We start from the raw sequence: 8,865 nt of genomic DNA, 5'->3' as shown, positions 1-8,865 counted from the left end.
AGAGAGAATGAGAGAGAGAGAGAGAATGAGAGAGAGAGAGAGAATGAGAGAGAGAGAGAGAATGAGAGAGAGAGAGAGAGAGAACGAGAGAGATGTAGAGAGAACGAGAGAGATGTAGAGAGAACGAGAGAGATGTAGAGAGAGATGTAGAGAGAGATGTAGAGAGATGTAGAGAGATGTAGAGAGATGTAGAGAGAGAGAAGAGAGAGAGAGAGAGAGAGAGAGAGAGAGAGAGAGAGAGAGAGAGAGAGAGAGAGAGAGAGAGAGAGAGAGAGAGAGAGAGAGAGAGAGAGAGAGAGAGAGAGAGAGAGAGAGAGAGAGAGAGAGAGAGAGAGAGAGAGAGAGAGAGAGAGAGAGAGAGAGAGAGAGAGAGAGAGAGAGAGAGAGAGAGAGAGAGAGAGAGAGAGAGAGAGAGAGAGAGAGAGAGAGAGAGAGAGAGAGAGAGAGAGAGAGAGAGAGAGAGAGAGAGAGAGAGAGAGAGAGAGAGAGAGAGAGAGAGAGAGAGAGAGAGAGAGAGAGAGAGAGAGAGAGAGAGAGAGAGAGAGAGAGAGAGAGAGAGAGAGAGAGAGAGAGAGAGAGAGAGAGATAGATAGATAGATAGATAGAGAGATAGAGAGATAGAGAGATAGAGAGATAGAGAGATAGAGAGATAGAGAGATAGAGAGATAGAGAGATAGAGAGAGACAGACACCACGGTCTCGTGCCGATAAATTGTAGGCCGAAGGCCTGTCATGGCCGCCGGGGAAGGTTTTTCTCGTTCACTGCGACCGTGTTCTTTGTTAATTCTCAACTTTAATCGTTGAATTCTTGGTGTTTGTGAAAACGACTTATTTCTCTCGATAAAGTTTACTAACCTGTTTTCTTGAGTTAGAATGGCGGGTGAAGGTTTCCGTGTCGAGATGTTCGAGTCACTAACTCGAAAACACCCTGTTTTTTTGCTTCCCTCCCAGTGAGGTGGAATTTTACGATGTGCTTTCCTCCATTGGTAACATCGTTGGTTTACATAATATTCCTGCTGCTTCTCGCATGAATAAGAAGTTTGTGGTGTTTGTGTCGGAGGAGTTCACACATGGTCGCCACGGTGGTTGAGCATGGCCTGTTCATCGAACTGAACACTTCCCTCTCTGTGTTCGCTTTACAGGCCCCAACAGTTAAAGTTAATATTAATGATATTCCACCATTTATAAGGAACCAGGACTTGTGTAACCAGTTAAACAAGTTCGGTAAGGTCGTGTCGAGGATCTCAATAGTGCCGATGTGTCATGTTAGCAATAAATATAAACACGTCATGTCCTTTAAAAGAGTGGTTTATATGATACTACCTGAACATGGAAAAACACTGAATGTTGTACTCGGTGTAAAAATCGACGGGTTTGAATATAAATTGTTTGCCTCCTTAGAGGTTATGACGTGTTTTGGGTGTGGTCCTTACGGGCATGTGAAAAGTGGTTGTCCCAACGCGGTTACACCGCAGGAAAGTGAAGGTTCGGTGAGGAACGATTCTTCCTCACCACAAACTAATGGGGAGAAGGTGAATCGGGAGCCTTGCCCCGCCCCCCACCGGCTGAGGTGTTCGAGGATTTGGACTCGTCCACCCCGACCGGCGTTGGAGAGAGGGTGTGTAATCGTGACGTAATTAATCCACCTCCACCAAACGAGGAAGTGAAAGTGGTTGCTTCCTCTCCTTTACCATCCACTGTACAGGACAGTGTGGACGATATGGAGGTGTCTGTTACGGATACCAGGAGAAGAAGGCCAAAAACGGTCAAATGTTGATGCCTTTGATGCTAAGGAGCAGAATGAGGTCCAGATCGTGTGAGACTCGGCAGACCTCCAAGCCACGTCTGACATTGGATACCCCTTGGTGGTACCGGAGTCGTGTGCGGATGTGGAAACTTCGCTTGCTCCACTGGCCGATTCTGAGCGGGACACAGAGAACGGTGAGATATCTCAGGATGTTTTAAGTGTTTGTCCTGTTAGCCAAACTTGTTCAGACGAGTTAACAGCTGTGTCTGACAGTGATGGAGAAATAGATAAAGGGGAAAATCCCTGTGAGTTAAATGTCAACCCCTCCCTCAAAGATGATGATGTAAGGGTTGTAGAGAGGAAGGACATGGACAAGGCAAATTCGGAGGGGTCCGTAAACAGAGCAGAACTTTCTGTTGAGCCAAAAGTAAGTGTTCCACAAGTAATCGGAGAGGTTATAGATGAAGCACTTGATTCAGATGAAACCTCTTCTACCCCACATTTCAGTGCTTTAAGCTCTCAAGAGGATGAAGGGGTAACGACACAACTTTAGTGTCTCAAGAAAATGTGATTAAATTCCTGGATGATACATTCAAGAAAAGATACATAAAAATCAAAGATTACTTCTTGAATTTACACGATTTCATTAAAACTGGAATGAGTATGATTCGTGAACCTTCTCAGGCTAACATGTCAGAGCCTCAATTCCAAAGGTTAAGGAAATGTGTTCCTCGGGCTAGTAAAGAGCTTCAAGAATAACTAACAGAATAGAGATAAAAGTAGCATCTCTGAACATCAATGGAGGCCACAGTTGTGTGCGTCGCCTCCAGGTGTTTCAGCTCTTCCAAAATGGAAAAAAAATTGATGTGCTAATGCTACAGGAGACACATGCAAATCTGATGAGTGGTGTAAAATCTTTAAAGGTTGTCTTTTTTTTCTCGAGTGTGCTTGTTGAGGCCAAGGCTGGTGTGGCAATAGTGTTGCATCCTCGACTCCAGCCTTCGGAGATAACTTGTAAGGAAATTTGCAAAGGTTCCTTACTGTCTGTGCAATTTGTCAGTAGTAACCTAAACATTTGCATGACAAATGTTTACTGTCCTCGTGCTAACTCTGAAAGAGATGCCTTTCTGTACAAGTTGGCAGAGTTTGTAAGCACCATTGACTTAACCATGTTGTTGTATCTGGGGGGTGACTACAACTGCACCCTCAACCCACAACCTGATCGGAACACTTTTGAGCCTCATCCACCCAGTGCAAGGCCTTTGGCACAGCTAGTCAAAAAGTTTAAACTGGTGGATGTGTGGCGGGTACAAAACAATAAATTCCGTCAGTATACATGGGTTTGTGCATCAAGAAATGTTTTGACGATGGCTCGCCTCGACAGATTTTATGTTAATCATGAAATGGTAAACATTGTTAAGAACTCTTATACAAGGCCGTCTGGTTTTTCGAGCATCACATGATTGTTATGGTGTGTAGCTTTCCTCATCATGTCTGTGGAAGTGCATATTGGACTTTTAATTTGAAACTTTTACAAAGTGCACATTTTATAGAAGCTTTTAAAATGGTTTGGGAAAAATGCGAGTCACAAAAGGGTTCATATTTGAACTTAAGACAATGGTGGGACTGCACAAAGTCCCAAATCAAATGTTTTTGCCAACAATACTGCTGTTACAGCACATGCAATGCTTTTGGTGTGATATCTGCTTTAAAAAACGATATACTTATCTGTGAGCAGAAAGCTGGATTGTCTCGCGTGAATTTCCAGCAGTTGTCGGAGAAAAGGACCCTTCTGGCTGAAATGGTGAAAGAGCGGGTGGCCGGTGCTTTCGTCCAACTGCGTAACGAAAAAATCCAACTTGACACACCAAACAAAGGATTCTTCAATTTGGAAAAAACGGTCAAGACCTCTCAACAAATCCATGCTTTGTGCTCTTGTGGTGGTGATTTGTTGACCTCCCAGAGTGATATCAAGCATGAACTAAAAGACTATTTTTCTAAACTCTTCGCAAAAAGAGTTGTGAATGAGGAGAACAGGAATGCGATGCTTGAACAGCTCCCTTCTCTGTCTGAAGACCAACAACAATTGCTTGAGCCTGACATTTCTCTTGGAGAACTTACTGCTGTGCTCAAGGATAACAAGGATGGGAAAGCCCCTGGACTAGACGGCCTTCCGGGTGAATTTTATAAGGCTCTCTGGGACATTCTAGGCCCTACTCTTCTTGAGGTCTTTCAGGAGAGTGTTGAACAAGGTGAATTGCCATTGAGCTGCCGGAGGGCAGTTTTGTGTCTCCTTCCGAAGAAAGGAAACCTGCATGAGACCGCAAATTGGCGGCCTGTGTTACTCCTCAACACGGACTATAAAATATTGTCAAAAGCACTTGCAACCCGTCTAAAGCAGTGGTTCCCAACCTGTGGTACGCAAGGGCCTTCCAGGTGGTTCGCGAGCACTTTCAGGCTCAATCTTTAAAAAAAAATGACTTGGCCTGATACATCTTTGGCCGTCACCTCTCACAGCTCAAGACTGAGTTGAAGCATTACTTCCCAGACATTACATGTTGTGCCTGCATCACCAATCCGTTTTCCGTTGAACCAGGCGATCTGCCTGTCGGGACCGGGGAACAAGAGCTCATAGATATCCAGGCTGACGAGACAGCAAAGACGAAGCACAAGGAATGCTCTCCTATGAACTTCTGGGTGACCATGGCCTCCTCGTACCTGACACTAGCCCATCACGCTGTTCCCCAGCTATTGATTTTCCCCTCTACGTGGGAGTGCGAGCAGGGGTTCTCAGCCATGATGACCATCTAGTCAAAGAGCCGGAACCGTCTTGCTACGCCCGGGCATGATTTCCGATTTATTTATGCAAAGTTATGCCCCACATCGACCAGCTGGTGGAGAAGAAACAGATGCAGCCCTCGCATTAAATTTTGTTCTTTATTGACAGTTAGTTAATTTGTGTGTTCTACTTGTGAATAAATTGATATCTTATCGAATTGAGTTTTTCTGGAACCAGGTGGTACGCGGCGACGGTATGGGACCTCCAAGTGGTACTGGATCAGAAAAAGGTTGGGAACTACTGGTCTAAAGGAAGTCATCTCTTTCTTGATTGGCACTGATCAATCATACTGTGTTCCAGAACGTTCCATATACGATAATATTTTTTTTGGTGAGAGACTTGATCAGTCTCGGTCGAACTACATCTCCTGGTTTTGGTTTATTGCTTTTAGATCAAGAAAAAGCTTTTGACAGTGTGAACCATTCTTTTTTGTTTGACGTATTAAGGAGAACAGGGTTTGGGGAAAAATTTATTGCTTATGTTAAGTTATTGTACAAAAATGCATCTTGTCTGCTGAAGGTTAATAATAGTCTTTGTTACCCTTTCCCCTTTCAGCGAGGCATCCATCAGGGCTGTGCGCTGTCAGGCATGCTCTACAATCTATCCGTTGAACCTTTATTAGTTTTACTTCAGAACTCAGTGTTGGGAGTCTCTCTTTTACAAAACTCCAAAGTCGTTGTTTCAGCTAATGCTCATGATATTTGTGTTGCTATTGCAAATCAAAAAGACGTTTCTGAGGTCTCTCGTTGCCTTACCTAGTTTGAGCTTGCTTCTACTGCAAGGGTAAATTTGAAAAAAGTGTAGCTTTTTGGGTGGGCCCCAGATCGCCTTCCTCGTCCCTGCCTGTTTTACCAGGACGAATACACTGGAGTAGTGAGGGGTTTTAATATCTCGGCTTATTTCTAGGAATTGAAGCAAATGAAGAAAAAAAATTGGGAGAACTTCCTGGAAAAAATTAAATTGAAATTGGCAAGGTGGAGAAGATTGTACCAACTTATCTCGCTTAAGACACGGGTGTCAATCATAAATAACCTGGTGGTTCCATTTATTTGGCATAGAGTTATCCCACTTGAACCTCCGAGATACTTGGTCACAGGCATTCAGAGGGTTCTGACTGATTTTTTTTTTTGGGGTGGCCACCATTGGCTGGGCCCAGACGTGGTCTGCAGATCCCGAAATGCGGGTGGTCAAAATCTGATGCATATCCCAAGTCGGATAATGGCATTCTGAATTTCCACGATTAAGCGCCTACTGTACAGTGAGTGTGTTCCTTGGCGACCTCTCACAAACGCCTGTTTGCAGAAAGTGGAAGGTCTGAAATATGACCGTGAACTTTTCCTCATCGACCTGCAACACTTTGACATGTCTCAGCTCCCCAGTTTTCATCAGAGCCTTTTGAATGCTTGGCAAGTCCACGGAGTGCAACGTTTAGAGGTAGCATACGATGCCCAAAAGTTTGTACATGAGCCATTAGTTCGGAATCCTTTATTCTCTAGAATTTCAACCTCCAGGTCGTTAATGCATTGTTTCACCAGTGTTGGAATAAACAGAGTGCGAGACCTGTTGCAGTCATCCTTGAATGCCTGGCTACCTGAAGGCTCACTTTCATTAAAAACTGGTGTTCGTTATGCTCGTATTGTGGAAAATGTCTTGAAAGCAGTAATTCAAACCTTTCATAGACTAAACATCGGGTGGATGAAGTGGTAGACTCATGTCTCTATTTCCCTGAACTTCAAATTGCCTCAAAAAAACAAGAGGGTGTGTTCTCCTCAAACTTAGAGGAAATTGGTGTGTTTCACGTCGTGTGGAAAACGGCAATCGACAACATATGTCTGGAAGTATGTATACCTACCTGGTTTTACAAAACTGTTGAAAAATCGGTGGAATGAGACCTTACCTGATGGAGCTTTTCTAACTCCAGTGTGGAACAAAATGTATAGTTCTCCAACTCTTGGGCGAACTGGAGACCTGAATTGGAGACTAGCACATCAAGCCCTGGTCACACAGACATTACTCCATAAGTTTAATTCTTCTGTTCTAATTTCTTGTCCTTTTTGTGATTTAATTGAAAATGTTGCCCACGGTTTTATTGAATGTAAGAGATTGGTACCCCTCTTTCTCTTCCTTCAACAGCTTTTCTATAAATTTAATTTTGTTTTTTTCTTTCCAGTCTTTATTTATGGAATCGGGGGGAATTATAATAGTAAACCAGTCCTCTCGTTTTTGTCTTTTCTGTTGGGCATTGTTAAACTGGCAATTTATAAAACCAGGAAAGCAAAATTGAAGCGGAAAAATGCAAATGTGCTTTTTTGCTTTAAAGGAATGGTTTTGGCATGAGTAAAAATGGAGCAGGCTTATCTTTTGAGCCTGGATATTGTGGGTGATCAGTGGTACACTCTGGGTGTGCGCAGCCGCTCGCCACGTCGCTACAGGGTGAATCCCCCTTACTTGTGGTGAATATTTTAAACCACCCATTAGCCACTGTGGCTATTCCATGTTTTAGTGGTTTTTTACAGCGCGTGCGCTGTATACAATTGCACCGAGTTTGAAATGTCCCCGGCGTCGTCTACCACGTCTCCGGTGGGTCTGGTGTCCCCCCCCCCACGTGCCTCAAGACAGCCAATGACGGCCGGCTGGTAGATGCAGTGCGTAACCACGACGGAAATGGCGACATTTGACGGAAATACCCGAGTATTTCAATGGAAATTTGTGAAACTAATGTGTTATATATGTGAAAACAATTTAATTTCTTGCTTGACGGAAAAAAACGAAGAAACGCTCCCCTCATGTACGAACGAACGAACGAACGAACGAACGAAAGACGTCATTTCCGTCCACCATTGCATTTCGCGCCGAACGCAGAAAGCTAAGTTCTTCTTATGCCATCATTCTCTTTAATATTAGCCATAAACAAGTGTTTCGTCATGCATTAGTAGTTGAAATTTACTTACAACAAGAACGAAAAAATAATCTCCTCAGATTCAACAAGAACGAAAAAAAACCCCGAAAACATCACGTGCAGGACAAGACCAATCGAGCTGAAGGAAACGATACTGTAACTGCACTTCCCCTGATTGGTCAAAGGACACCACGTGTGTTGTGAGGGCGGTGTTATGCACGAGGATTCCAGGCTAAGTTCTTCTTATGCCTCATTCTCTTTAATATTAGCCATAAACAAGTGTTTCGTCATGCATTAGTAGTTGAAATTTACTTACAATCATTCTTTTGCGGCCCCCTGCCACGCTGTATCGAACGATTTCATTCCTTCTGTTATATATAAAGGTGCTTATCACAATAATAACAAGATTTTTACATTTAAAATATTAAGTACGCTTTTTAATTGTTTTTCAACTGAAAAAAGCATAAATTGCACATTTTAACATTAGTGTACACATTTGATTCACCACACGTGCTGTCTTGAAGGATTTCACTTGTTTTACCAGTTTTAGATGAATTTTGGGTGATTTTAGCACAGAATTCAACCTTCGTTGAGATGGCCGCCATTTTGTATGTTTTGATTACGGGAATCACGTGTGATTTCGTACAAGCTTATATATACTAAGTTTAGTAGTTTTAAACGAGTTTCTTGTAAAAAATAAACGACCGAAATTCCGCATGATTCCCATGATTCTCGTCTCAAATTTTCATTTTAATTTTTTTGAAAAAAAAAATTTCCTCCCCCCCCCCTCCGGAATGATTTGGCGCAACTCGGCGCTGCACGCTTCGTTGGGTCAGTGGTTGCCAGGTGAGTTTTGACACAATCGGTAGTAGTACCTGTAGTAGGACGAGTTTGTTTGGATGAGTGAGTTTGATGGGTGACTTTGGTTGGTTGGATGAGTGAAGTTGATGGGTGTGATTGGTTGTATGAGTGAGTTTGATGTGTGACATTGGTTGGAAGTGTGAGTTTGATGTGTGAGATTGGTTGAATGAGTGAGTTTGATGTGTGACATTGGTTGGAAGTGTGAGTTTGATGTGTGAGATTGGTTGAATGAGTGAAGTTGATGTGTGAGATTGGTTGGATGAGTGAAGTTGATGTGTGAGATTGGTTGGATGAGTGAAGTTGATGTGTGAGATTGGTTGAATGAGTGAAGTTGATGTGTGAGATTGGTTGGATGAGTGAGTTTGATGGGTGACATTGGTTGGAAGAGTGAGTTTGATGTGTGAGATTAGTTGGATGAGTGAGTTTGATGTGTGACATTGGTTGGAAGTGTGAGTTTGATGTGTGAGATTGGTTGGATGAGTGAAGTTGATGGGTGAGATTGGTTGGATGAGTGAAGTTT

The 8,865-nt window shown here is 43.1% G+C and overlaps 1 long non-coding RNA gene across 3 annotated transcripts in view; it reads left to right on the top strand.

Annotated features, from left to right (window-relative positions):
- The first annotated feature begins 1,431 nt into the window (after positions 1–1,431).
- The window catches only part of LOC147015758 (uncharacterized), a 153,465-nt gene continuing 146,031 nt past the window's right edge, over positions 1,432–8,865 (top strand). For all 3 annotated transcript variants that reach the window (XR_015049831.1, XR_015049830.1, XR_015049828.1), the window contains exon 1: positions 1,432–1,940. This is a non-coding gene — a long non-coding RNA (uncharacterized LOC147015758). The remainder of the gene's footprint in view (positions 1,941–8,865) is intronic.

Source organism: Eptatretus burgeri, chromosome 12 (genome assembly GCF_056783735.1).
Source record: "Eptatretus burgeri isolate ZD-2024b chromosome 12, Ebu_testis_v1, whole genome shotgun sequence".
NCBI classification, from domain to species: domain Eukaryota; kingdom Metazoa; phylum Chordata; class Myxini; order Myxiniformes; family Myxinidae; genus Eptatretus; species Eptatretus burgeri.
The sequence above is the reverse complement of the archived record's forward strand: the minus strand, read 5'-3'. Positions and strand labels throughout refer to the sequence as shown.